Source organism: Carassius gibelio, chromosome A20 (assembly GCF_023724105.1).
Source record: "Carassius gibelio isolate Cgi1373 ecotype wild population from Czech Republic chromosome A20, carGib1.2-hapl.c, whole genome shotgun sequence".
In the NCBI taxonomy this organism is placed as follows: Eukaryota; Metazoa; Chordata; class Actinopteri; order Cypriniformes; family Cyprinidae; genus Carassius; species Carassius gibelio.
Genome location: NC_068390.1, coordinates 5,062,028 through 5,088,230, shown reverse-complemented (window position 1 = coordinate 5,088,230; position 26,203 = coordinate 5,062,028). Strand labels below are relative to the sequence as shown.

General features: G+C 38.5%; 28 non-coding genes across 28 annotated transcripts; all 28 read right to left on the bottom strand.

Annotated features, from left to right (window-relative positions):
- Positions 1-5,356: 5,356 nt before the first annotated feature.
- On the bottom strand, positions 5,357-5,429 carry trnav-uac (transfer RNA valine (anticodon UAC)). Its single transcript has one exon. It is a non-coding gene; the product is annotated as a tRNA-Val (tRNA).
- Positions 5,430-6,035: 606 nt separating this feature from the next.
- On the bottom strand, positions 6,036-6,108 carry trnav-cac (transfer RNA valine (anticodon CAC)). Its single transcript has one exon. It is a non-coding gene; the product is annotated as a tRNA-Val (tRNA).
- A 123-nt stretch (positions 6,109-6,231) lies between these two features.
- trnav-aac (transfer RNA valine (anticodon AAC)) lies at positions 6,232-6,304 on the bottom strand. The gene has a single exon. It is a non-coding gene; the product is annotated as a tRNA-Val (tRNA).
- Positions 6,305-10,810: 4,506 nt separating this feature from the next.
- trnas-aga (transfer RNA serine (anticodon AGA)) lies at positions 10,811-10,892 on the bottom strand. The gene has a single exon. It is a non-coding gene; the product is annotated as a tRNA-Ser (tRNA).
- Positions 10,893-12,530: 1,638 nt separating this feature from the next.
- Positions 12,531-12,603, bottom strand: trnak-uuu (transfer RNA lysine (anticodon UUU)). Its single transcript has one exon. It is a non-coding gene; the product is annotated as a tRNA-Lys (tRNA).
- A 122-nt stretch (positions 12,604-12,725) lies between these two features.
- On the bottom strand, positions 12,726-12,807 carry trnas-uga (transfer RNA serine (anticodon UGA)). The gene has a single exon. It is a non-coding gene; the product is annotated as a tRNA-Ser (tRNA).
- Positions 12,808-12,955: 148 nt separating this feature from the next.
- Positions 12,956-13,027, bottom strand: trnah-gug (transfer RNA histidin (anticodon GUG)). The gene has a single exon. It is a non-coding gene; the product is annotated as a tRNA-His (tRNA).
- Positions 13,028-13,182: 155 nt separating this feature from the next.
- trnas-aga (transfer RNA serine (anticodon AGA)) lies at positions 13,183-13,264 on the bottom strand. Its single transcript has one exon. It is a non-coding gene; the product is annotated as a tRNA-Ser (tRNA).
- Positions 13,265-14,902: 1,638 nt separating this feature from the next.
- On the bottom strand, positions 14,903-14,975 carry trnak-uuu (transfer RNA lysine (anticodon UUU)). Its single transcript has one exon. It is a non-coding gene; the product is annotated as a tRNA-Lys (tRNA).
- Positions 14,976-15,097: 122 nt separating this feature from the next.
- Positions 15,098-15,179, bottom strand: trnas-uga (transfer RNA serine (anticodon UGA)). Its single transcript has one exon. It is a non-coding gene; the product is annotated as a tRNA-Ser (tRNA).
- Positions 15,180-15,310: 131 nt separating this feature from the next.
- On the bottom strand, positions 15,311-15,382 carry trnah-gug (transfer RNA histidin (anticodon GUG)). Its single transcript has one exon. It is a non-coding gene; the product is annotated as a tRNA-His (tRNA).
- A 155-nt stretch (positions 15,383-15,537) lies between these two features.
- Positions 15,538-15,619, bottom strand: trnas-aga (transfer RNA serine (anticodon AGA)). Its single transcript has one exon. It is a non-coding gene; the product is annotated as a tRNA-Ser (tRNA).
- A 1,637-nt stretch (positions 15,620-17,256) lies between these two features.
- On the bottom strand, positions 17,257-17,329 carry trnak-uuu (transfer RNA lysine (anticodon UUU)). The gene has a single exon. It is a non-coding gene; the product is annotated as a tRNA-Lys (tRNA).
- Positions 17,330-17,451: 122 nt separating this feature from the next.
- Positions 17,452-17,533, bottom strand: trnas-uga (transfer RNA serine (anticodon UGA)). Its single transcript has one exon. It is a non-coding gene; the product is annotated as a tRNA-Ser (tRNA).
- A 131-nt stretch (positions 17,534-17,664) lies between these two features.
- Positions 17,665-17,736, bottom strand: trnah-gug (transfer RNA histidin (anticodon GUG)). The gene has a single exon. It is a non-coding gene; the product is annotated as a tRNA-His (tRNA).
- Positions 17,737-17,891: 155 nt separating this feature from the next.
- Positions 17,892-17,973, bottom strand: trnas-aga (transfer RNA serine (anticodon AGA)). Its single transcript has one exon. It is a non-coding gene; the product is annotated as a tRNA-Ser (tRNA).
- Positions 17,974-19,608: 1,635 nt separating this feature from the next.
- trnak-uuu (transfer RNA lysine (anticodon UUU)) lies at positions 19,609-19,681 on the bottom strand. Its single transcript has one exon. It is a non-coding gene; the product is annotated as a tRNA-Lys (tRNA).
- Positions 19,682-19,803: 122 nt separating this feature from the next.
- On the bottom strand, positions 19,804-19,885 carry trnas-uga (transfer RNA serine (anticodon UGA)). Its single transcript has one exon. It is a non-coding gene; the product is annotated as a tRNA-Ser (tRNA).
- Positions 19,886-20,016: 131 nt separating this feature from the next.
- On the bottom strand, positions 20,017-20,088 carry trnah-gug (transfer RNA histidin (anticodon GUG)). Its single transcript has one exon. It is a non-coding gene; the product is annotated as a tRNA-His (tRNA).
- A 155-nt stretch (positions 20,089-20,243) lies between these two features.
- trnas-aga (transfer RNA serine (anticodon AGA)) lies at positions 20,244-20,325 on the bottom strand. Its single transcript has one exon. It is a non-coding gene; the product is annotated as a tRNA-Ser (tRNA).
- Positions 20,326-21,960: 1,635 nt separating this feature from the next.
- trnak-uuu (transfer RNA lysine (anticodon UUU)) lies at positions 21,961-22,033 on the bottom strand. Its single transcript has one exon. It is a non-coding gene; the product is annotated as a tRNA-Lys (tRNA).
- Positions 22,034-22,155: 122 nt separating this feature from the next.
- Positions 22,156-22,237, bottom strand: trnas-uga (transfer RNA serine (anticodon UGA)). Its single transcript has one exon. It is a non-coding gene; the product is annotated as a tRNA-Ser (tRNA).
- Positions 22,238-22,368: 131 nt separating this feature from the next.
- Positions 22,369-22,440, bottom strand: trnah-gug (transfer RNA histidin (anticodon GUG)). The gene has a single exon. It is a non-coding gene; the product is annotated as a tRNA-His (tRNA).
- A 155-nt stretch (positions 22,441-22,595) lies between these two features.
- On the bottom strand, positions 22,596-22,677 carry trnas-aga (transfer RNA serine (anticodon AGA)). The gene has a single exon. It is a non-coding gene; the product is annotated as a tRNA-Ser (tRNA).
- Positions 22,678-24,312: 1,635 nt separating this feature from the next.
- On the bottom strand, positions 24,313-24,385 carry trnak-uuu (transfer RNA lysine (anticodon UUU)). The gene has a single exon. It is a non-coding gene; the product is annotated as a tRNA-Lys (tRNA).
- A 122-nt stretch (positions 24,386-24,507) lies between these two features.
- On the bottom strand, positions 24,508-24,589 carry trnas-uga (transfer RNA serine (anticodon UGA)). The gene has a single exon. It is a non-coding gene; the product is annotated as a tRNA-Ser (tRNA).
- Positions 24,590-24,720: 131 nt separating this feature from the next.
- Positions 24,721-24,792, bottom strand: trnah-gug (transfer RNA histidin (anticodon GUG)). The gene has a single exon. It is a non-coding gene; the product is annotated as a tRNA-His (tRNA).
- Positions 24,793-24,947: 155 nt separating this feature from the next.
- trnas-aga (transfer RNA serine (anticodon AGA)) lies at positions 24,948-25,029 on the bottom strand. Its single transcript has one exon. It is a non-coding gene; the product is annotated as a tRNA-Ser (tRNA).
- Between the last annotated feature and the right edge of the window lie 1,174 nt (positions 25,030-26,203).

Sequence of the window (26,203 nt, the reverse complement as noted above, 5' to 3'; positions counted from 1 at the left end):
AATTTTCTGTAAAGTTGCTTTGTAACGATTTGTATTGTAAACATAGCTATACAAATAAACTTGAATTGAATTGAATTGAAATAGAAAGCAGCTGATTTAAAATAGTAAGAATATTTAAAATGCTACTGTTTTTGCTGTACTTTGGATAAAATAAAGGCAGGCTTGGTGAGCAGAAGAGACTCCTCAAAAAACATTACAAATCTTACTGCTTAAAGGGACACTAAGTAGGAATTACTCCCATCTAGTGGTGAAATTGTATTTTGCATTCAAACTAATTTTGCTCTCCAGCGCCTCGCTTTTTCAAATGCGCGTTGCATCTACGGTAGGCGATATGTACCAAAAAGCTTTGACGGGATGTCTTCTAATAGCACTTCGTCGAGTTTTCCTTCAGGTGAACAGGTGTGTTATTTCAAACAAACTGCAACATGACCATAAACAAACGAATGTTACAGTATGAATTACTGACTGTGGAAAACATGAAATATTGTAATTAGTAGTTATGTCTTCTTTATTCGTTATATTTTCTGAATAATGTGCATTGTTAGATATAAAAAAAAATATTGTAATATAGATTGTAACACTGACTTACCTGTCGAGAAGAAAACTGGCCACTTCAGCGTTTCTTTTGAAATCTTTATCCAGCATTAGCTCTTTCCACCTAGAAAAAGCTTCACAGACATTAACTCTTGTTTTCTGTAATCTACAGTCACGTTTCCTTTTACGTTCTATTTTTGACTGTTTTGGCGACGATGTTTTCTTCTCCTGTGGCGCGGCATATGTATGGTCCATAATAAGAATGCAATCCAGACTTTTAAACTTGCCGGTGCAGTTTCAAGCGCCTCTCACTGCTCTGCACCTGCGTTTCTGGCTCTGACCGAAAACGCGTTGTGGAAACGCTTTGGCTTAGTACTTTTTGTCCCTCTCTGCCATTATAGTTTTGCAAGATGGCGGAACTACATGGAAGCCTCCGTCGACCTACCCGTCCCATGTATATAAAGATAATAAATTCTTCATTTACAAGGATTAGTTTAAACATTGGCATAGGTATTTGTACACCAATGAGGGCATATTTATGAATAAAAATATTGATTTTAGATAATAAAATACCTAAAAAGTTACTTATTGTCCCTTTAAAAACATTTGACTGGTATAGTATTTTAAATAAAATATTTATTTTCAGAGTTTAATAATAGCCGTAACTAACATTGTAAACTAACATGTTTACAAAACTGAGCAAGATAAAATAACAATACAGAGTCAATACAATTAATTAACACACTAAAGTACAGTGTAAACAAGGCCAATACTTCTGATGTTTTATTTAACAAATGGAAATCAATTAAATAATTAAAAATTGTAGATTAAACAACAACAGCTACAATAATATTAATAATAATACAATTTAAAGTTGTGGAAAACACAGAAGAAGAAGAAAAAAGCCTTCGACCTGTTTAAGAAGATCCTTGCTCCTATGGTGCGTTGCCAAGAGATGTTCAAGGGCAATTCTCAACAGATCTGTCCATCTATGGTCCAACACGAAGACCAGCTGTTCTGAGGAGGTCCAGTGTGAGCTGAACGAGGGACGCTTTTATGGCCAATGTATGGTCCATAATAAGAATGCAATCCAGACTTTTAAACTTGCCGGTGCAGTTTCAAGCGCCTCTCACTGCTCTGCACCTGCGTTTCTGGCTCTGACCGAAAACGCGTTGTGGAAACGCGTTGGCTTAGTACTTTTTTTCCCTCTCTGCCATTATAGTTTTGCAAGATGGCGGAACTACATGGAAGCCTCCGTCGACCTACCCGTTCCATGTATATAAAGATTCTCAACAGATCTGTCCATCTATGGTCCAACACGAAGACCAGCTGTTCTGAGGGGTCCAGTGTGAGCTGAACGAGGGACGCTTTTATGGCCAATGGTGTGGTGTTCTACAGAAGATTAACAGGATTACTTTATTAAAATATAATGTCTTGGTGTTGTGTGCACATTGAGAGAGACAGTTTACACACATAAGTGCCTGTATGAATTATTTATTTACCTGCATCTGGAAGAAACCCTTCTGACCTTTGATCCTCCACTGTGATGTTTTGGTGTGATGTTTTGGTGGACTGAGAGTGAGAGCGTCTTTAGGGTGACCTACTCTGTGGAGGAGGGTGTCTTGACAGAGCACGCATCATCTAAACATTCCTGAAATATAGATTCCAATTAAATATATCAAATGTATTTTATAATTCATAATATATATATATATATATATATATATATATATATATATATATATATATATATATATATATATATATATATATATATATATATATATATATATCAGGGTTTCCGTTGTCCGGTAATTACCGGACATTGGCCGGGAAAAAAATCAAATGTCCGGCAAAATTAAATCTCTCCGGTCCTCATATGTGATTTCAACGAAATGTATCCAGAGTGGACCAAGCTCGCCAAGATAGCCTGTGTAATCCCTGTCTCAAGTGTTCCTGCAGAGAGGGGGTTCTCGCTGCAAAATCGGATCAAGACGAAGCAGCGAAGTCGCCTTGCGGAGAACAAGGTTACGCGGCTTATGCGAATTGCAAGTTGTGGAGAGACACTGGGAAGTTTTGATTTTAAGTCGGCAGCTGCACAATTCAGCACTGCAAAAAAGCATAAAAAGTAGCCAAAAATGACGCGAGACAATGTTATAGGCCTAGTCATTTGTTTGTTCAAGTTCATTTGACAAGGAGTCATTTCACACGGTGGCCATTTAAATGTTACCAGCTAAATGAGACATACTGAGTTTATAATTAAGTTTGCTTGAATAAAAACAATGTTATATTCGGATATTTTATGTGGGGAAGGGGGGTTGGTTTGTTAAACTATGAAATGTGAAACCATAGTAAAAATGTTGTTTGATGCCAATCGGACGTTCATGTTTTTTTTTCCGTCTGTTTGAAAGTTGGGCTAATAAACATGTTGCATATACGGCCTGATTATGTCATTTTTTAAGTTACATAAACTGCTTTCAGTTTTCCTCAAATAAGAGGCGATATTTGACCGGCATATCATCAAAATGTCCGGAAAACGAAACCTCTGCCGGTATATATATATACCATTGTAATATTATATTTATATGGATATATATGCAACAGTAGAATTGCATTTTTATTTGTACAATTTTAAATGTTTTTTTTTTTACATTTGAATATATTTTCTAATCATTGTATTTTATTCCTGTTATGAAAAGCTGAATTTTCAGAATTATTACTCCAGTCTCTGAAAATAATGTGCTTTTATCATTGTAGAGACAATGATAATATCAACATTGATTACAATAAGAAATGTTTTGTGAGCAAATAATCAATGATTTCTGGATCATATGACACACTGAAGAGTATAAATGATGCATCACAGAAATAAAGTTAATTTAACATAGGAAATAGTTATTTTAAGTTGTACCACACAGTAAATGTTGACATATATACATATACATATACATATACACATACATATATATATACATACACACACACACACACACACACACACACATATATATATATATATATATATATATATATATATATATATATATATATATATATATATATATATATATATATATACATATATATATATATATATATATATATATATATATATATATATATATTTTGCACTAAAGTCTTGAAAATCACATAACATTCAAAACAGTTGCTATAATTAATCACATAAATATGATTATATGATAATATAATAAGTAATTAATTATACGTTTTTTTTTAGTTTAGTTTTTTAAAAAGAAACACAGAATTCACTTTACCTGCTTGTTGGGAGTTTGGCAGCGTATGTTGTTCAAACAAAACAATTTCGTGAAGAAATCTCCGATCGTAAAACGCGTCTCCTCTCCTTCAGAGCGAATGATTGACAGATGAGTATCCGCTGTTTGAATTCCGCGCCACGGAAGAGGCGAAACAGCGCCGGGAAATCTACGTGTGGCCACAAATATATCGCATCCGTAGTGTTAAGCACTACCATAGAGAATGAATGTTAAGAGAAGTTAAGCTTAACTATTTTCGGCTCCTGTTCGCGTGTTAGGCGAACGTGATGACCACTACACTACAGAAACTCCACAGTCTAACACTAGAGTGCTTTTTGGGCGAATATTTATACTGTGATGTGCCAGAAAGCAAATAGACAATCGGCGTAATTCCCACGCACTAGAGGACAGAGTTCATTCGGCCTGGCAGTCTATGCAGAGTTTCCTGAAACGCTACCCTTAACTTACCTCGGAATTAAACACTTGCAGCTTGATATCAAGCTGAAACCTGCCTTCCTGTGCTAGTCTCAAACTAACAAACCCAAAGTTTCAAGAACACAGGAGAAACTCGAAAATTTCTCTTGGTGATTTTTGTTGGTCAAATTTTCGAGTTTCTCCAATCTTCTTGAAACTTTTAGTTTTTTTGAGCCGAGATTTCAAGTTTCTCCAATCTTATTGAAACTCACCACAGGGGTAGCACGTGTCCAGACTAGCATGGGAAATCAGGTTTTAGCTTGATATCTCTTCAGAAAGCTGAGACATGGACTTGCCACGTACAATCTATCCCATTGTAAAAAATACAGACTGTTTGTGGTCAGTGGAATTCTGAGGGTTTAACACCTCTGGGTGCTTCGGGAGTAAGCTAGGAGCCACCTGAACAGGTTTATTGGCAGATTCGTTGACCATTGTGTTGAATTTCAAGAAGGTTAGCCATGTGTTAGAAACTGCTACGGCTTGCATCATTTTATCAGAAAATACCACTCCAGATGGATGTGTTTTAAAGTTCGTCAAGGGGATAAAAAGGCTACTTGTGGGCACGTAGGGGATCAGGGGGACACATAGACAGCTTGCGGTCACAGTTTTTGTATTACCAGTGGACAGAAGCGCAATTAGTGGTCACATAGGCGGTGAGAGGGACTGATGGGCTGTTTGTGGTGACACAGGTGATCATTGGGACAGACAGGGCCGGCGCGCAGGGGTCTAAGGAGGGCCTGCCACGTACCCCCTTTTAGACACCCCTTGAGACCCTGCCTTACGTGATGGCCTAGGTGGAATAAGACCCTTACACAAGAGGACAGAGTTCATTCAGCGTGGCAGTCTACGCAGAGTTTCCTAAAATCTCGTCTTTGGTGTTTCTCAGAAGAAAGCCACACAGGCTTGGAATGTCACAGTTGTGGGTTAGGTTTAGGTCAAACAATGACTGCTCTTTCATTTCTGCATCAACTTTACCTTTAGTGACTGTATTAATGCCTATTGGCCGCAAAGCCTTGGAAGCGTTGAGTTCCTCCTGAACAGAAACCCACCTGAACAATTTTGAAAAAGAGATCCAGTGTTCCCGCCCAGTTTCGAACTGGGGACCTTTCGCGTGTAAGGCGAACGTGATAACCTCTACACTACGGAAACTTGTGGCGAAGGTGTCAGATCTTTTCATCTCATGCATCTTGGAGCGCGGATCAAATTACAAATTGCGTTGCGCTCTTCAGTTCGCAAATACCTTCTATTTTTAGCAGCAAACCGGGAATTTCTCCAGTTGTTTGCGGGAATCCTCTGTGGCCATTTCTTCTTTGCTTTTTTCCCCACTTTCATTTAATATATGTATATTTATATGTTGTTCGAAATATTGGGTCTTTGAGTGCACCGGCCATCTGTTCATCTAAACTACCAGGTCAAAAGTACAGAGTACTGTCTGCGTGGGTATTACCGCTGCCTAGTGTGGCTTAACAATTATCTCTACACCTGTGTAAAGACGGGCCTTCGTGATGCAGAGCTGCTGCTCAACAGAGGGCCACTCAGGCAAATCTCTTTTTTCGTGTTCCTCAGAAGAAAGCCAGACAGGCTTGGAATGTCACAGTTGTGGGATAGGTTTAGGTCAAACAATGACTGCTCTTTCATTTCTGCATCAACTATACCTTTAGTGACTGTGTTCATGCCTCTTGGCCGCAAAGCCTTGGTAGAATTGAGTTCCTCCTCAACAGAAACCCACCTAAACGATTGTGAAAAGAGATTCAGTGTTCCCGCCCAGTTTCGAACTGGGGACCTTTCGCGTGTGAGGCGAACGTGATAACCACTACACTACGGAAACCCACTTCCTAAGCAAGTCCGAAATCATTGTGTGCAGGCTCAGCAAAATGCGCATAAAGGCTAAACCTTCTGAAGCCAACTGCCGGCTCAAAGGGGTTCATACATTTCTTCAAAAGGGGACAGCTGTTTCTGCTCGGTTTCGAACCGAGGACCTTTCGCGTGTTAGGCGAACGTGATGACCACTACACTACAGAAACTCCACAGTCTAGCGCTAGAGTGCCTTTTGGGCGAATATTTATAGTGTGATGTGCCCGAAAGCAAATAGACAATCGGCGTAATTCCCACGCACAAGAGGACAGAGTTCATTCGGCCTGGCAGTCTATGCAGAGTTTCCTGAAACGCTACCCTTAACTTACCTCGGAATTAAACACTTGCAGCTTGATATCAAGCCGAAACCTGCCTTCCTGTGCTAGTCTCAAACTAAGAAACCAAAAGTTCCAAGAACTCAGGAGAAACTCGAAAATTTCTCTTGGTGATTTTTGTTGGTCAAATTTTCGAGTTTCTCCAATCTTCTTGAAACTTTTAGTTTTTTTTTGAGAGGGACTGATGGGCTGTTTGTGGTGACACAGGTGATCATTGGGACAGACAGGGCCGGCGCGCAGGGGTCTAAGGAGGGCCTGCCACGTACCCCCTTTTAGACACCCCTTGAGACCCTGCCTTACGTGATGGCCTAGGTGGAATAAGACCCTTACACAAGAGGACAGAGTTCATTCGGCGTGGCAGTCTACGCAGAGTTTCCTAAAATCTCGTCTTTGGTGTTTCTCAGAAGAAAGCCACACAGGCTTGGAATGTCACAGTTGTGGGTTAGGTTTAGGTCAAACAATGACTGCTCTTTCATTTCTGCATCAACTATACCTTTAGTGACTGTGTTCATGCCTCTTGGCCGCAAAGCCTTGCTAGAATTGAGTTCCTCCTCAACAGAAACCCACCTAAACGATTGTGAAAAGAGATTCAGTGTTCCCACCCAGTTTCGAACTGGGGACCTCCCGCGCGGGAGCCGAAAATAGTTAAGCTTAACTTCTCTTAACTTTTCCCATTCATTCTCTATGGTAGTGCTTAACACTACGGATGCGATATATTTGTGGCCACACGTAGATTTCCCGGCGCTGTTTCGCCTCTTCCTTGGCGCGGAATTCAAACAGCGGATACTCATCTGTCAATCATTCGCTCTGAAGGAGAGGAGACGCGTTTTACGATCGGAGATTTCTTCACGAAATTGTTTTGTTTGAACAACATACGCTGCCAAACTCCCAGCAAGCAGGTAAAGTGAATTCTGTGTTTCTTTTTAAAAAACTAAACCAAAAAAAACCGTATAATTAATTACTTATTAAATTATCATATAATCATATTTATGTGATTAATTATAGTGTTTGTGTGTGTGTGTGTGTGTGTGTATATATATATATATATATATATATATATATATATATATATGTATGTATATGTGATGCATCATTTATACTCTTCAGTGTGTCATATGATCCAGAAATCATTGATTATTTGCTCACAAAACATTTCTTATTGTAATTAATGTTGATATTATCATTGTCTCTACAATGATAAAAGCACATTATTTTCAGAGACTGGAGTAATAATTCTGAAAATTCAGCTTTTCATAACAGGAATAAATTACAATGATTAGAAAATATATTAAAATGTAAAAAAATAACATTTAAAATTGTACAAATAAAATTGCAATTCTACTGTTGCATATATATCCATATAAATATAATATTACAATGATATATATATATATATATATATATATATATATATATATATATATAAAATGAATTATAAAATACATTTGATATATTTAATTGGAATCTATATTTCAGGAATGTTTAGATGATGCGTGCTCTGTCAAGACACCCTCCTCCACAGAGTAGGTCACCCTAAAGACGGTCTCACTCTCAGTCCACCAAAACATCACACCAGACACTTTGACAGTGGAGGATCAAAGGTCAGAAGGGTTTCTTCCAGATGCAGGTAAATAAATAATTCATACAGGCACTTATGTGTGTAAACTGTCTCTCTCAATGTGCACACAACACCAAGACATTATATTTTAATAAAGTAATCCTGTTAATCTTCTGTAGAACACCACACCATCGGCCATAAAAGCGTCCCTCGTTCAGCTCACACTGGACCCCTCAGAACAGCTGGCCTTCGTGTTGGACCATAGATGGACAGATCTGTTGAGAATTGCCCTTGAACATCTCTTGGCAACGCACCATAGGAGCAAAGATCTTCTTAAACAGGTCAAAGGCTTTTTTTTTCTTCTTCTGTGTTTTCCACAACTTTAAATTGTATTATTATTAATATTATTGTAGCTGTTGTTGTTTAATCTACAATTTTAAATTATTTAATTGATTTCCATTTGTTAAATAAAACATCAGAAGTATTGGCCTTGTTTACACTGTACTTTAGTGTGTTAATTAATTGTATTGACTCTGTATTGTTATTTTATCTTGCTCAGTTTTGTAAACATGTTAGTTTACAATGTTAGTTACGGCTATTATTAAACTCTGTAAATAAATATTTTATTTAAAATACTCTACCATTCAAATGTTTTTAAGCAGTAAGATTTGTAATGTTTTTTGAGGAGTCTCTTCTGCTCACCAAGCCTGCCTTTATTTTATCCAAAGTACAGCAAAAACAGTAGCATTTTAAATATTCTTACTATTTTAAATCAGCTGCTTTCTATTTCAATTCAATTCAAGTTTATTTGTATAGCAATTTTTACAATACAAATCGTTACAAAGCAACTTTACAGAAAATTATGTTTCTACAATATTTAGTAGTAGCTTATAAGTGGTGACTGTCAGTTTGTGCACGTTTGACAGGATTTTTAGAAAAATGAATACAAGTAGTCGTACGTAGTCAGCCAGACTATGAACATTATTAATATTATGAATAATTAATAATTATTATATGATGCAGTCACATGTGTAGCAATATTTGTTAGTCTGTTTGTTGATTCAGGGTTAGCATCATCTGAGGTCCTCTGAGGGTCAGCATCATCTCTTCTCAGGTGTTCTGGATCCAGACTGGAGCTTGTGTAAATCCCGTGGCAAAACATAGAAACAAATAGAGACATCATTAGCATAGCTGCTGATCCATCAAAGTAAAATGAATTAGTTTAACCAAAGATAAAGAATAATAATGCACTCACAATTTAAGAGATATATTATTTGAAAGCTTGGCGAAAGAGATGTGTTTTTAATCTAGATTTAAACAGAGACAGTGTGTCTGAACCCCGAACATTATCAGGAAGTCTATATATTTGAATATATACTGTATTTTATATCTCTGATGTGCAGCTGAATGGTCAGCATCATTCCTCCAGTCTTCAGTGTCACATGATCTTCAGAAATCAGAATAATATGATGGTTTACTGCTCAAATCTACTCAAATCTTACTATATATATGTGTATATATGTTTTTTTTTTAATTTTCATCATCAACATTTTTCATCTTTATCATCCCTTTTAATCAATTTAAATCATCCTTGCTAAAAAAAAAGGCATTAATTTCTGTCATTTCTTTCCACCCAAAAGAATGGTATAATCTATATTGTTAAGAAAGCTTTTTATTTCAAATAAATGCAGATCTTTCTATTTAAAGAATCCCTGGGGGATTGTTTTTCTTGAGCAGTAAATCATATTCTGATTTCTGAAGATTATGTGACACTGAAGACTGGAGTAATGATGTTGAAAATACAGCTGCACATCACAGAAATAAAATACATTTTACTATATATTCAAATAGAAAGCAGTTATTTTAACTAGTAAAAATATTTCAACAATATAATTGCTTTTACTGCATTTTGGATCAAATAAAGGCAGGCTTGGTGAGAATTAAAAATCTTACTGTTCAAAAACATTTAACTGGTAGTGTTATATTTTTTTCTGTGTTCTCCACAACTTTAGATTTTATTATTGTTGTTGTTGTTGAATCTATACATTTAAATAGTTTCATGTATTTCAATTTGTTAATTAAAATACCGTAAGCATTTGGCCTTGTTTGAACTGTATTGAACTGCGTGTTAAGTTTTTTTTTAATTTATTGATTAAAACATGTATGCATGTGTTATAGATATGTAAACACTGAATGTCATAACTGTTACTATTAAACATAAAAAATTATTTAATGTAAAACATATTTTTATTGTTTTTCTGTTCTCCACATCTTTATTTGTATTATATTTGTAGGTGTTGTTTAATAATCTATGATTATTTTATGTATATTTATTATTATATATTTTGGTTAATTTTTATTTTCATTTTTAAGTATATTACTCTATTATAAATAAAATGAAAAACTTACTTTTGTTGTGAGTTTTTGTTTTATTTTATATATATGGGTTTACTGTGCACAGTTATACAAATATAAATAGATGTCTCTTTAAAAATAAAGGCCTGAACAATTATCAAAATGTTATTTTTAATTATTCAAAATTTTCTATATTAAAAATAACTATTCCCTATTATAATGTACATGTTTATTAAGATTGTTGCACATTTTGTACATCGTACAAAAAACAGTTATTACAAGATTTATTTTATCTCTGTTCACAAAGTTTGTTTATTATATGTTAATCATAATTAAAGTGTATCTAGATGAAAAAAGGAATAGGAACTCATTTTATAGTATTTGTGGCCGAGACGGGATTCGAACCTCTAATTCTGTGTACACACTCCCGTAGTCGGCAGGATTCGAACCTGCGCGGGGAGACCCCAATGGATTTCTAGTCCATCGCCTTAACCACTCGGCCACGACTACAAGAACAGACCAACTCCTGCTCAGTTTGTGTGCAACACTGCTGCCTGACCTTCTTGCAAACATCCCAGCTCAGTCAGCAAGTGGACTGTAACCCAGTAAAGGGTTTCCTTTTTTTGGATACAGACATAATAACAACAAAACTTTGTGCACTTCTAAAGATAACAAACAAGATGTGCTGTCTGCAGCCTTTGTCTGCGCTGATCTTCATTTACAAACACGTCATTAAAATGAACTGTAACTCTGTGAATACTCAACGAAGAGACATGAGAGAGATATCTATAGAAAGCTTGACATGTCTACTTTTAAACTAAACGAGTGCTGCCTAAAACAAATGTTCTGTGATAAAGTAATCCATATGAAAACAAGGCGATGTCCTTTTTTCACGTCTCCCTTCATTATATCTAATGTGACCACGCCCCACGCTGAACGCTCTATTCAGATTCAAACTGAAGCGCAGCTTGAATACGCCCACACAGAAGAAAAAGCAGCCAGACTGTTGTTCAAGTGCTTTTATTTTACTGTTTGCTTCGCGATGAGAGGAATAACACATAATCCACCCCAAAAAGATGTGGCGTGGTTGAGGATTTGAGAAATGGAAATCCTCAGAAAAAAAAGAATGAAGCACTTTATTCAGCAGAGATCATAAACATGAGTAAGTCTCTTTATATTTATTTATATACTTGTACTAGCTTTCACATAACGTCTAAACATTTTACTAGTTAGACTCTTTCCAAACTATAATTCTTGACTAAATGTATAATTAAGTTAAATATTATGAAGTTCCAATAACAATATATACAAAACTATACCATTCAAAAGCTTGATGTAAATAATATAAATGTAACAAATACATGTAACTGTAACAAATGTAACAACAAATTGTGTTCTTTTAATTTACCCCCTAAAAAACCTGAAAAATGTCCTCTGCTATTTTCAACATTATTAATAATGATAACAATAAATGTTTTTTTTTGTTGTTGTTGTTTTTTAGAAATTCAGATTGTTAAAAGGATTTCTTGAGGATTGTGTGACTGGAGTAATAATGCAAAAATAAAATTAGTTTGAAAGTCAGCTTTGATTGTTCCTAATAAACTGTTTAACTGCTCCCCCATATTAAATTATGTTGTGGGATAATTAAATATATTCTAAATAAACTACAAACTTAAAATGATATACATTTATTTTGTTCTCACGTTCTTTCTTGTAACACCTCCCTCTCAGTGACAACAGCTGACTGAGCGGCTCTTTATGCAGCTCAGTATGCAGGGCTTTGTCTTCTCAGGTGTAAATCATAATGACATTCATGATAGTTGTCGCCTACTCTCATATGACCTTTACCAACAAAAAGTGTCTTAGAAAATGTAAATCAATGTATTGTTTTCTGTAAGTGAGTAAACAAGATGATTTTCACATGAATTGCAAAGAAAAATTCTAGGCTACAAGCTCCAGTTCTCAAAAATTCCAGGCACCATTGTTCTTTATGTTTGCCTTGTTCAAGTGTTTTAACACTGTTCGTTTTTCACTAACCACAAGGGAGATCCCTTGATCCCCGAGAGCAGGAAGGAACACCGTTCCAGTACAGAGTCAGCAGAAGAGATGGACCGTAGTGATAGCAAGGTGAGGCCAAAGAAAGACCTTCGCCCGAACAGGGACTTGAACCCTGGACCCTCAGATTAAAAGTCTGATGCTCTACCGACTGAGCTATCCGGGCTCTTGTGGAGCAAAGAAGAGACGCAGGTGTCACGGGATGAAAGCTAGAAGCAGTTAGGACAAAGGACCATAGAAGGCACAATTACCATCACAGAAAGCTAAAGCAATACTGCAAAACCCTCCCGTAGTCGGCAGGGTTCGAACCTGCGCGGGGAGACCCCAATGGATTTCAAGTCCAACGCCTTAACCTCTCGGCCACGACTACGTCTAGCGGCAGGCTGCCTGCCCAGTTGTCTGGTGTCACCCTGCACAGGCCAGGCATCAAAAACAAAATAGAGAAGAAAGATGAGGTGGTAAAAAAATGGCAACCTTCCCGTACACTCTACGCCAGAGTATTGCCGTGACCAGAGTATTGCCGTGACCCGGATTCGAACCGGGGTTGCTGCGGCCACAACGCAGAGTACTAACCACTATACGATCACGGCGTGCCACTGGCTCACCCGAGTTAACCCCTGGAGCCCGAATAGAAGAAGCACCAGCGGTGTGTTGGTCCATCGAAGAGGGACTGGACATGTCGCAAATCAGTGGGAGGACCTTGAAAAATTCATGGACGCTTTTCCTCACGGCCTTCAGCAAACAGCGTAGTCGGCAGGATTCGAACCTGCGCGGGGAGACCCCAATGGATTTCTAGTCCATCGCCTTAACCACTCGGCCACGACTACAAGAACAGACCAACTCCTGCTCAGTTTGTGTGCAACACTGCTGCCTGACCTTCTTGCAAACATCCCAGCTCAGTCAGCAAGCGGACTGTAACCCAGTAAAGGGTTTCCTTTTTTTGGATACAGACATAATAACAACAAAACTTTGTGCACTTCTAAAGATAACAAACAAGATGTGCTGTCTGCAGCCTTTGTCTGCGCTGATCTTCATTTACAAACACGTCATTAAAATGAACTGTAACTCTGTGAATACTCAACGAAGAGACATGAGAGAGATATCTATAGAAAGCTTGACATGTCTACTTTTAAACTAAACGAGTGCTGCCTAAAACAAATGTTCTGTGATAAAGTAATCCATATGAAAACAAGGCGATGTCCTTTTTTCACGTCTCCCTTCATTATATCTAATGTGACCACGCCCCACGCTGAACGCTCTATTCAGATTCAAACTGAAGCGCAGCTTGAATACGCCCACACAGAAGAAAAAGCAGCCAGACTGTTGTTCAAGTGCTTTTATTTTACTGTTTGCTTCGCGATGAGAGGAATAACACATAATCCACCCCAAAAAGATGTGGCGTGGTTGAGGATTTGAGAAATGGATTTCCTCAGAAAAAAAAGAATGAAGCACTTTATTCAGCAGAGATCATAAACATGAGTAAGTCTCTTTATATTTATTTATATACTTGTACTAGCTTTCACATAACGTCTAAACATTTTACTAGTTAGACTCTTTCCAAACTATAATTCTTGACTAAATGTATAATTAAGTTAAATATTATGAAGTTCCAATAACAATATATACAAAACTATACCATTCAAAAGCTTGATGTAAATAATATAAATGTAACAAATACATGTAACTGTAACAAATGTAACAAAAAATGGTGTTCTTTTAATTTACCCCCTAAAAAACCTGAAAAATGTCCTCTGCTATTTTCAACATTAATAATAATGATAACAATAAATGTTTTTTGTTGTTGTTGTTGTTTTTTAGAAATTCAGATTGTTAAAAGGATTTCTTGAGGATTGTGTGACTGGAGTAATAATGCAAAAATAAAATTAGTTTGAAAGTCAGCTTTGATTGTTCCTAATAAACTGTTTAACTGCTCCCCCATATTAAATTATGTTGTGGGATAATTAAATATATTCTAAATAAACTACAAACTTAAAATGATATACATTTATTTTGTTCTCACGTTCTTTCTTGTAACACCTCCCTCTCAGTGACAACAGCTGACTGAGCGGCTCTTTATGCAGCTCATTATGCAGGGCTTTGTCTTCTCAGGTGTAAATCATAATGACATTCATGATAGTTGACGCCTACTCTCATATGACCTTTACCAACAAAAAGTGTCTTAGAAAATGTAAATCAATGTATTGTTTTCTGTAAGTGAGTAAACAAGATGATTTTCACATGAATTGCAAAGAAAAATTCTAGGCTACAAGCTCCAGTTCTCAAAAATTCCAGGCACCATTGTTCTTTATGTTTGCCTTGTTCAAGTGTTTTAACACTGTTCGTTTTTCACTAACCACAAGGGAGATCCCTTGATCCCCGAGAGCAGGAAGGAACACCGTTCCAGTACAGAGTCAGCAGAAGAGATGGACCGTAGTGATAGCAAGGTGAGGCCAAAGAAAGACCTTCGCCCGAACAGGGACTTGAACCCTGGACCCTCAGATTAAAAGTCTGATGCTCTACCGACTGAGCTATCCGGGCTCTTGTGGAGCAAAGAAGAGAAGCAGGTGTCACGGGATGAAAGCTAGAAGCAGTTAGGACAAAGGACCATAGAAGGCACAATTACCATCACAGAAAGCTAAAGCAATACTGCAAAACCCTCCCGTAGTCGGCAGGGTTCGAACCTGCGCGGGGAGACCCCAATGGATTTCAAGTCCAACGCCTTAACCTCTCGGCCACGACTACGTCTAGCGGCAGGCTGCCTGCCCAGTTGTCTGGTGTCACCCTGCACAGGCCAGGCATCAAAAACAAAATAGAGAAGAAAGATGAGGTGGTAAAAAAATGGCAACCTTCCCGTACACTCTACGCCAGAGTATTGCCGTGACCCGGATTCGAACCGGGGTTGCTGCGGCCACAGCGCAGAGTACTAACCACTATACGATCACGGCGTGCCACTGGCTCACCCGAGTTAACCCCTGGAGCCCGAATAGAAGAAGCACCAGCGGTGTGTTGGTCCATCGAAGAGGGACTGGACATGTCGCAAATCAGTGGGAGGACCTTGAAAAATTCATGGACGCTTTTCCTCACGGCCTTCAGCAAACAGCGTAGTCGGCAGGATTCGAACCTGCGCGGGGAGACCCCAATGGATTTCTAGTCCATCGCCTTAACCACTCGGCCACGACTACAAGAACAGACCAACTCCTGCTCAGTTTGTGTGCAACACTGCTGCCTGACCTTCTTGCAAACATCCCAGCTCAGTCAGCAAGCGGACTGTAACCCAGTAAAGGGTTTCCTTTTTTTGGATACAGACATAATAACAACAAAACTTTGTGCACTTCTAAAGATAACAAACAAGATGTGCTGTCTGCAGCCTTTGTCTGCGCTGATCTTCATTTACAAACACGTCATTAAAATGAACTGTAACTCTGTGAATACTCAACGAAGAGACATGAGAGAGATATCTATAGAAAGCTTGACATGTCTACTTTTAAACTAAACGAGTGCTGCCTAAAACAAATGTTCTGTGATAAAGTAATCCATATGAAAACAAGGCGATGTCCTTTTTTCACGTCTCCCTTCATTATATCTAATGTGACCACGCCCCACGCTGAACGCTCTATTCAGATTCAAACTGAAGCGCAGCTTGAATACGCCCACACAGAAGAAAAAGCAGCCAGACTGTTGTTCAAGTGCTTTTATTTTACTGTTTGCTTCGCGATGAGAGGAATAACACATAATCCACCCCAAAAAGATGTGGCGTGGTTGAGGATTTGAGAAATGGATTTCCTCAGAAAAAAAAGAATGAAGCACTTTATTCAGCAGAGATCATAAACATGAGTAAGTCTCTTTATATTTATTTATATACTTGTACTAGCTTTCACATAACGTCTAAACATTTTACTAGTTAGACTCTTTCCAAACTATAATTCTTGACTAAATGTATAATTAAGTTAAATATTATGAAGTTCCAATAACAATATATACAAAACTATACCATTCAAAAGCTTGATGTAAATAATATAAATGTAACAAATACATGTAACTGTAACAAATGTAACAAAAAATGGTGTTCTTTTAATTTACCCCCTAAAAAACCTGAAAAATGTCCTCTGCTATTTTCAACATTAATAATAATGATAACAATAAATGTTTTTTTTGTTGTTGTTGTTTTTTAGAAATTCAGATTGTTAAAAGGATTTCTTGAGGATTGTGTGACTGGAGTAATAATGCAAAAATAAAATTAGTTTGAAAGTCAGCTTTGATTGTTCCTAATAAACTGTTTAACTGCTCCCCCATATTAAATTATGTTGTGGGATAATTAAATATATTCTAAATAAACTACAAACTTAAAATGATATACATTTATTTTGTTCTCACGTTCTTTCTTGTAACACCTCCCTCTCAGTGACAACAGCTGACTGAGCGGCTCTTTATGCAGCTCATTATGCAGGGCTTTGTCTTCTCAGGTGTAAATCATAATGACATTCATGATAGTTGACGCCTACTCTCATATGACCTTTACCAACAAAAAGTGTCTTAGAAAATGTAAATCAATGTATTGTTTTCTGTAAGTGAGTAAACAAGATGATTTTCACATGAATTGCAAAGAAAAATTCTAGGCTACAAGCTCCAGTTCTCAAAAATTCCAGGCACCATTGTTCTTTATGTTTGCCTTGTTCAAGTGTTTTAACACTGTTCGTTTTTCACTAACCACAAGGGAGATCCCTTGATCCCCGAGAGCAGGAAGGAACACCGTTCCAGTACAGAGTCAGCAGAAGAGATGGACCGTAGTGATAGCAAGGTGAGGCCAAAGAAAGACCTTCGCCCGAACAGGGACTTGAACCCTGGACCCTCAGATTAAAAGTCTGATGCTCTACCGACTGAGCTATCCGGGCTCTTGTGGAGCAAAGAAGAGACGCAGGTGTCACGGGATGAAAGCTAGAAGCAGTTAGGACAAAGGACCATAGAAGGCACAATTACCATCACAGAAAGCTAAAGCAATACTGCAAAACCCTCCCGTAGTCGGCAGGGTTCGAACCTGCGCGGGGAGACCCCAATGGATTTCAAGTCCAACGCCTTAACCTCTCGGCCACGACTACGTCTAGCGGCAGGCTGCCTGCCCAGTTGTCTGGTGTCACCCTGCACAGGCCAGGCATCAAAAACAAAATAGAGAAGAAAGATGAGGTGGTAAAAAAATGGCAACCTTCCCGTACACTCTACGCCAGAGTATTGCCGTGACCCGGATTCGAACCGGGGTTGCTGCGGCCACAACGCAGAGTACTAACCACTATACGATCACGGCGTGCCACTGGCTCACCCGAGTTAACCCCTGGAGCCCGAATAGAAGAAGCACCAGCGGTGTGTTGGTCCATCGAAGAGGGACTGGACATGTCGCAAATCAGTGGGAGGACCTTGAAAAATTCATGGACGCTTTTCCTCACGGCCTTCAGCAAACAGCGTAGTCGGCAGGATTCGAACCTGCGCGGGGAGACCCCAATGGATTTCTAGTCCATCGCCTTAACCACTCGGCCACGACTACAAGAACAGACCAACTCCTGCTCAGTTTGTGTGCAACACTGCTGCCTGACCTTCTTGCAAACATCCCAGCTCAGTCAGCAAGCGGACTGTAACCCAGTAAAGGGTTTCCTTTTTTTGGATACAGACATAATAACAACAAAACTTTGTGCACTTCTAAAGATAACAAACAAGATGTGCTGTCTGCAGCCTTTGTCTGCGCTGATCTTCATTTACAAACACGTCATTAAAATGAACTGTAACTCTGTGAATACTCAACGAAGAGACATGAGAGAGATATCTATAGAAAGCTTGACATGTCTACTTTTAAACTAAACGAGTGCTGCCTAAAACAAATGTTCTGTGATAAAGTAATCCATATGAAAACAAGGCGATGTCCTTTTTTCACGTCTCCCTTCATTATATCTAATGTGACCACGCCCCACGCTGAACGCTCTATTCAGATTCAAACTGAAGCGCAGCTTGAATACGCCCACACAGAAGAAAAAGCAGCCAGACTGTTGTTCAAGTGCTTTTATTTTACTGTTTGCTTCGCGATGAGAGGAATAACACATAATCCACCCCAAAAAGATGTGGCGTGGTTGAGGATTTGAGAAATGGATTTCCTCAGAAAAAAAAGAATGAAGCACTTTATTCAGCAGAGATCATAAACATGAGTAAGTCTCTTTATATTTATTTATATACTTGTACTAGCTTTCACATAACGTCTAAACATTTTACTAGTTAGACTCTTTCCAAACTATAATTCTTGACTAAATGTATAATTAAGTTAAATATTATGAAGTTCCAATAACAATATACAAAACTATACCATTCAAAAGCTTGATGTAAATAATATAAATGTAACAAATACATGTAACTGTAACAAATGTAACAAAAAATGGTGTTCTTTTAATTTACCCCCTAAAAAACCTGAAAAATGTCCTCTGCTATTTTCAACATTAATAATAATGATAACAATAAATGTTTTTTTTGTTGTTGTTGTTTTTTAGAAATTCAGATTGTTAAAAGGATTTCTTGAGGATTGTGTGACTGGAGTAATAATGCAAAAATAAAATTAGTTTGAAAGTCAGCTTTGATTGTTCCTAATAAACTGTTTAACTGCTCCCCCATATTAAATTATGTTGTGGGATAATTAAATATATTCTAAATAAACTACAAACTTAAAATGATATACATTTATTTTGTTCTCACGTTCTTTCTTGTAACACCTCCCTCTCAGTGACAACAGCTGACTGAGCGGCTCTTTATGCAGCTCATTATGCAGGGCTTTGTCTTCTCAGGTGTAAATCATAATGACATTCATGATAGTTGACGCCTACTCTCATATGACCTTTACCAACAAAAAGTGTCTTAGAAAATGTAAATCAATGTATTGTTTTCTGTAAGTGAGTAAACAAGATGATTTTCACATGAATTGCAAAGAAAAATTCTAGGCTACAAGCTCCAGTTCTCAAAAATTCCAGGCACCATTGTTCTTTATGTTTGCCTTGTTCAAGTGTTTTAACACTGTTCGTTTTTCACTAACCACAAGGGAGATCCCTTGATCCCCGAGAGCAGGAAGGAACACCGTTCCAGTACAGAGTCAGCAGAAGAGATGGACCGTAGTGATAGCAAGGTGAGGCCAAAGAAAGACCTTCGCCCGAACAGGGACTTGAACCCTGGACCCTCAGATTAAAAGTCTGATGCTCTACCGACTGAGCTATCCGGGCTCTTGTGGAGCAAAGAAGAGACGCAGGTGTCACGGGATGAAAGCTAGAAGCAGTTAGGACAAAGGACCATAGAAGGCACAATTACCATCACAGAAAGCTAAAGCAATACTGCAAAACCCTCCCGTAGTCGGCAGGGTTCGAACCTGCGCGGGGAGACCCCAATGGATTTCAAGTCCAACGCCTTAACCTCTCGGCCACGACTACGTCTAGCGGCAGGCTGCCTGCCCAGTTGTCTGGTGTCACCCTGCACAGGCCAGGCATCAAAAACAAAATAGAGAAGAAAGATGAGGTGGTAAAAAAATGGCAACCTTCCCGTACACTCTACGCCAGAGTATTGCCGTGACCCGGATTCGAACCGGGGTTGCTGCGGCCACAACGCAGAGTACTAACCACTATACGATCACGGCGTGCCACTGGCTCACCCGAGTTAACCCCTGGAGCCCGAATAGAAGAAGCACCAGCGGTGTGTTGGTCCATCGAAGAGGGACTGGACATGTCGCAAATCAGTGGGAGGACCTTGAAAAATTCATGGACGCTTTTCCTCACGGCCTTCAGCAAACAGCGTAGTCGGCAGGATTCGAACCTGCGCGGGGAGACCCCAATGGATTTCTAGTCCATCGCCTTAACCACTCGGCCACGACTACAAGAACAGACCAACTCCTGCTCAGTTTGTGTGCAACACTGCTGCCTGACCTTCTTGCAAACATCCCAGCTCAGTCAGCAAGCGGACTGTAACCCAGTAAAGGGTTTCCTTTTTTTGGATACAGACATAATAACAACAAAACTTTGTGCACTTCTAAAGATAACAAACAAGATGTGCTGTCTGCAGCCTTTGTCTGCGCTGATCTTCATTTACAAACACGTCATTAAAATGAACTGTAACTCTGTGAATACTCAACGAAGAGACATGAGAGAGATATCTATAGAAAGCTTGACATGTCTACTTTTAAACTAAACGAGTGCTGCCTAAAACAAATGTTCTGTGATAAAGTAATCCATATGAAAACAAGGCGATGTCCTTTTTTCACGTCTCCCTTCATTATATCTAATGTGACCACGCCCCACGCTGAACGCTCTATTCAGATTCAAACTGAAGCGCAGCTTGAATACGCCCACACAGAAGAAAAAGCAGCCAGACTGTTGTTCAAGTGCTTTTATTTTACTGTTTGCTTCGCGATGAGAGGAATAACACATAATCCACCCCAAAAAGATGTGGCGTGGTTGAGGATTTGAGAAATGGATTTCCTCAGAAAAAAAAGAATGAAGCACTTTATTCAGCAGAGATCATAAACATGAGTAAGTCTCTTTATATTTATTTATATACTTGTACTAGCTTTCACATAACGTCTAAACATTTTACTAGTTAGACTCTTTCCAAACTATAATTCTTGACTAAATGTATAATTAAGTTAAATATTATGAAGTTCCAATAACAATATACAAAACTATACCATTCAAAAGCTTGATGTAAATAATATAAATGTAACAAATACATGTAACTGTAACAAATGTAACAAAAAATGGTGTTCTTTTAATTTACCCCCTAAAAAACCTGAAAAATGTCCTCTGCTATTTTCAACATTAATAATAATGATAACAATAAATGTTTTTTTTGTTGTTGTTGTTTTTTAGAAATTCAGATTGTTAAAAGGATTTCTTGAGGATTGTGTGACTGGAGTAATAATGCAAAAATAAAATTAGTTTGAAAGTCAGCTTTGATTGTTCCTAATAAACTGTTTAACTGCTCCCCCATATTAAATTATGTTGTGGGATAATTAAATATATTCTAAATAAACTACAAACTTAAAATGATATACATTTATTTTGTTCTCACGTTCTTTCTTGTAACACCTCCCTCTCAGTGACAACAGCTGACTGAGCGGCTCTTTATGCAGCTCATTATGCAGGGCTTTGTCTTCTCAGGTGTAAATCATAATGACATTCATGATAGTTGACGCCTACTCTCATATGACCTTTACCAACAAAAAGTGTCTTAGAAAATGTAAATCAATGTATTGTTTTCTGTAAGTGAGTAAACAAGATGATTTTCACATGAATTGCAAAGAAAAATTCTAGGCTACAAGCTCCAGTTCTCAAAAATTCCAGGCACCATTGTTCTTTATGTTTGCCTTGTTCAAGTGTTTTAACACTGTTCGTTTTTCACTAACCACAAGGGAGATCCCTTGATCCCCGAGAGCAGGAAGGAACACCGTTCCAGTACAGAGTCAGCAGAAGAGATGGACCGTAGTGATAGCAAGGTGAGGCCAAAGAAAGACCTTCGCCCGAACAGGGACTTGAACCCTGGACCCTCAGATTAAAAGTCTGATGCTCTACCGACTGAGCTATCCGGGCTCTTGTGGAGCAAAGAAGAGACGCAGGTGTCACGGGATGAAAGCTAGAAGCAGTTAGGACAAAGGACCATAGAAGGCACAATTACCATCACAGAAAGCTAAAGCAATACTGCAAAACCCTCCCGTAGTCGGCAGGGTTCGAACCTGCGCGGGGAGACCCCAATGGATTTCAAGTCCAACGCCTTAACCTCTCGGCCACGACTACGTCTAGCGGCAGGCTGCCTGCCCAGTTGTCTGGTGTCACCCTGCACAGGCCAGGCATCAAAAACAAAATAGAGAAGAAAGATGAGGTGGTAAAAAAATGGCAACCTTCCCGTACACTCTACGCCAGAGTATTGCCGTGACCCGGATTCGAACCGGGGTTGCTGCGGCCACAACGCAGAGTACTAACCACTATACGATCACGGCGTGCCACTGGCTCACCCGAGTTAACCCCTGGAGCCCGAATAGAAGAAGCACCAGCGGTGTGTTGGTCCATCGAAGAGGGACTGGACATGTCGCAAATCAGTGGGAGGACCTTGAAAAATTCATGGACGCTTTTCCTCACGGCCTTCAGCAAACAGCGTAGTCGGCAGGATTCGAACCTGCGCGGGGAGACCCCAATGGATTTCTAGTCCATCGCCTTAACCACTCGGCCACGACTACAAGAACAGACCAACTCCTGCTCAGTTTGTGTGCAACACTGCTGCCTGACCTTCTTGCAAACATCCCAGCTCAGTCAGCAAGCGGACTGTAACCCAGTAAAGGGTTTCCTTTTTTTGGATACAGACATAATAACAACAAAACTTTGTGCACTTCTAAAGATAACAAACAAGATGTGCTGTCTGCAGCCTTTGTCTGCGCTGATCTTCATTTACAAACACGTCATTAAAATGAACTGTAACTCTGTGAATACTCAACGAAGAGACATGAGAGAGATATCTATAGAAAGCTTGACATGTCTACTTTTAAACTAAACGAGTGCTGCCTAAAACAAATGTTCTGTGATAAAGTAATCCATATGAAAACAAGGCGATGTCCTTTTTTCACGTCTCCCTTCATTATATCTAATGTGACCACGCCCCACGCTGAACGCTCTATTCAGATTCAAACTGAAGCGCAGCTTGAATACGCCCACACAGAAGAAAAAGCAGCCAGACTGTTGTTCAAGTGCTTTTATTTTACTGTTTGCTTCGCGATGAGAGGAATAACACATAATCCACCCCAAAAAGATGTGGCGTGGTTGAGGATTTGAGAAATGGATTTCCTCAGAAAAAAAAGAATGAAGCACTTTATTCAGCAGAGATCATAAACATGAGTAAGTCTCTTTATATTTATTTATATACTTGTACTAGCTTTCACATAACGTCTAAACATTTTACTAGTTAGACTCTTTCCAAACTATAATTCTTGACTAAATGTATAATTAAGTTAAATATTATGAAGTTCCAATAACAATATACAAAACTATACCATTCAAAAGCTTGATGTAAATAATATAAATGTAACAAATACATGTAACTGTAACAAATGTAACAAAAAATGGTGTTCTTTTAATTTACCCCCTAAAAAACCTGAAAAATGTCCTCTGCTATTTTCAACATTAATAATAATGATAACAATAAATGTTTTTTTTGTTGTTGTTGTTTTTTAGAAATTCAGATTGTTAAAAGGATTTCTTGAGGATTGTGTGACTGGAGTAATAATGCAAAAATAAAATTAGTTTGAAAGTCAGCTTTGATTGTTCCTAATAAACTGTTTAACTGCTCCCCCATATTAAATTATGTTGTGGGATAATTAAATATATTCTAAATAAACTACAAACTTAAAATGATATACATTTATTTTGTTCTCACGTTCTTTCTTGTAACACCTCCCTCTCAGTGACAACAGCTGACTGAGCGGCTCTTTATGCAGCTCATTATGCAGGGCTTTGTCTTCTCAGGTGTAAATCATAATGACATTCATGATAGTTGACGCCTACTCTCATATGACCTTTACCAACAAAAAGTGTCTTAGAAAATGTAAATCAATGTATTGTTTTCTGTAAGTGAGTAAACAAGATGATTTTCACATGAATTGCAAAGAAAAATTCTAGGCTACAAGCTCCAGTTCTCAAAAATTCCAGGCACCATTGTTCTTTATGTTTGCCTTGTTCAAGTGTTTTAACACTGTTCGTTTTTCACTAACCACAAGGGAGATCCCTTGATCCCCGAGAGCAGGAAGGAACACCGTTCCAGTACAGAGTCAGCAGAAGAGATGGACCGTAGTGATAGCAAGGTGAGGCCAAAGAAAGACCTTCGCCCGAACAGGGACTTGAACCCTGGACCCTCAGATTAAAAGTCTGATGCTCTACCGACTGAGCTATCCGGGCTCTTGTGGAGCAAAGAAGAGACGCAGGTGTCACGGGATGAAAGCTAGAAGCAGTTAGGACAAAGGACCATAGAAGGCACAATTACCATCACAGAAAGCTAAAGCAATACTGCAAAACCCTCCCGTAGTCGGCAGGGTTCGAACCTGCGCGGGGAGACCCCAATGGATTTCAAGTCCAACGCCTTAACCTCTCGGCCACGACTACGTCTAGCGGCAGGCTGCCTGCCCAGTTGTCTGGTGTCACCCTGCACAGGCCAGGCATCAAAAACAAAATAGAGAAGAAAGATGAGGTGGTAAAAAAATGGCAACCTTCCCGTACACTCTACGCCAGAGTATTGCCGTGACCCGGATTCGAACCGGGGTTGCTGCGGCCACAACGCAGAGTACTAACCACTATACGATCACGGCGTGCCACTGGCTCACCCGAGTTAACCCCTGGAGCCCGAATAGAAGAAGCACCAGCGGTGTGTTGGTCCATCGAAGAGGGACTGGACATGTCGCAAATCAGTGGGAGGACCTTGAAAAATTCATGGACGCTTTTCCTCACGGCCTTCAGCAAACAGCGTAGTCGGCAGGATTCGAACCTGCGCGGGGAGACCCCAATGGATTTCTAGTCCATCGCCTTAACCACTCGGCCACGACTACAAGAACAGACCAACTCCTGCTCAGTTTGTGTGCAACACTGCTGCCTGACCTTCTTGCAAACATCCCAGCTCAGTCAGCAAGCGGACTGTAACCCAGTAAAGGGTTTCCTTTTTTTGGATACAGACATAATAACAACAAAACTTTGTGCACTTCTAAAGATAACAAACAAGATGTGCTGTCTGCAGCCTTTGTCTGCGCTGATCTTCATTTACAAACACGTCATTAAAATGAACTGTAACTCTGTGAATACTCAACGAAGAGACATGAGAGAGATATCTATAGAAAGCTTGACATGTCTACTTTTAAACTAAACGAGTGCTGCCTAAAACAAATGTTCTGTGATAAAGTAATCCATATGAAAACAAGGCGATGTCCTTTTTTCACGTCTCCCTTCATTATATCTAATGTGACCACGCCCCACGCTGAACGCTCTATTCAGATTCAAACTGAAGCGCAGCTTGAATACGCCCACACAGAAGAAAAAGCAGCCAGACTGTTGTTCAAGTGCTTTTATTTTACTGTTTGCTTCGCGATGAGAGGAATAACACATAATCCACCCCAAAAAGATGTGGCGTGGTTGAGGATTTGAGAAATGGATTTCCTCAGAAAAAAAAGAATGAAGCACTTTATTCAGCAGAGATCATAAACATGAGTAAGTCTCTTTATATTTATTTATATACTTGTACTAGCTTTCACATAACGTCTAAACATTTTACTAGTTAGACTCTTTCCAAACTATAATTCTTGACTAAATGTATAATTAAGTTAAATATTATGAAGTTCCAATAACAATATACAAAACTATACCATTCAAAAGCTTGATGTAAATAATATAAATGTAACAAATACATGTAACTGTAACAAATGTAACAAAAAATGGTGTTCTTTTAATTTACCCCCTAAAAAACCTGAAAAATGTCCTCTGCTATTTTCAACATTAATAATAATGATAACAATAAATGTTTTTTTTGTTGTTGTTGTTTTTTAGAAATTCAGATTGTTAAAAGGATTTCTTGAGGATTGTGTGACTGGAGTAATAATGCAAAAATAAAATTAGTTTGAAAGTCAGCTTTGATTGTTCCTAATAAACTGTTTAACTGCTCCCCCATATTAAATTATGTTGTGGGATAATTAAATATATTCTAAATAAACTACAAACTTAAAATGATATACA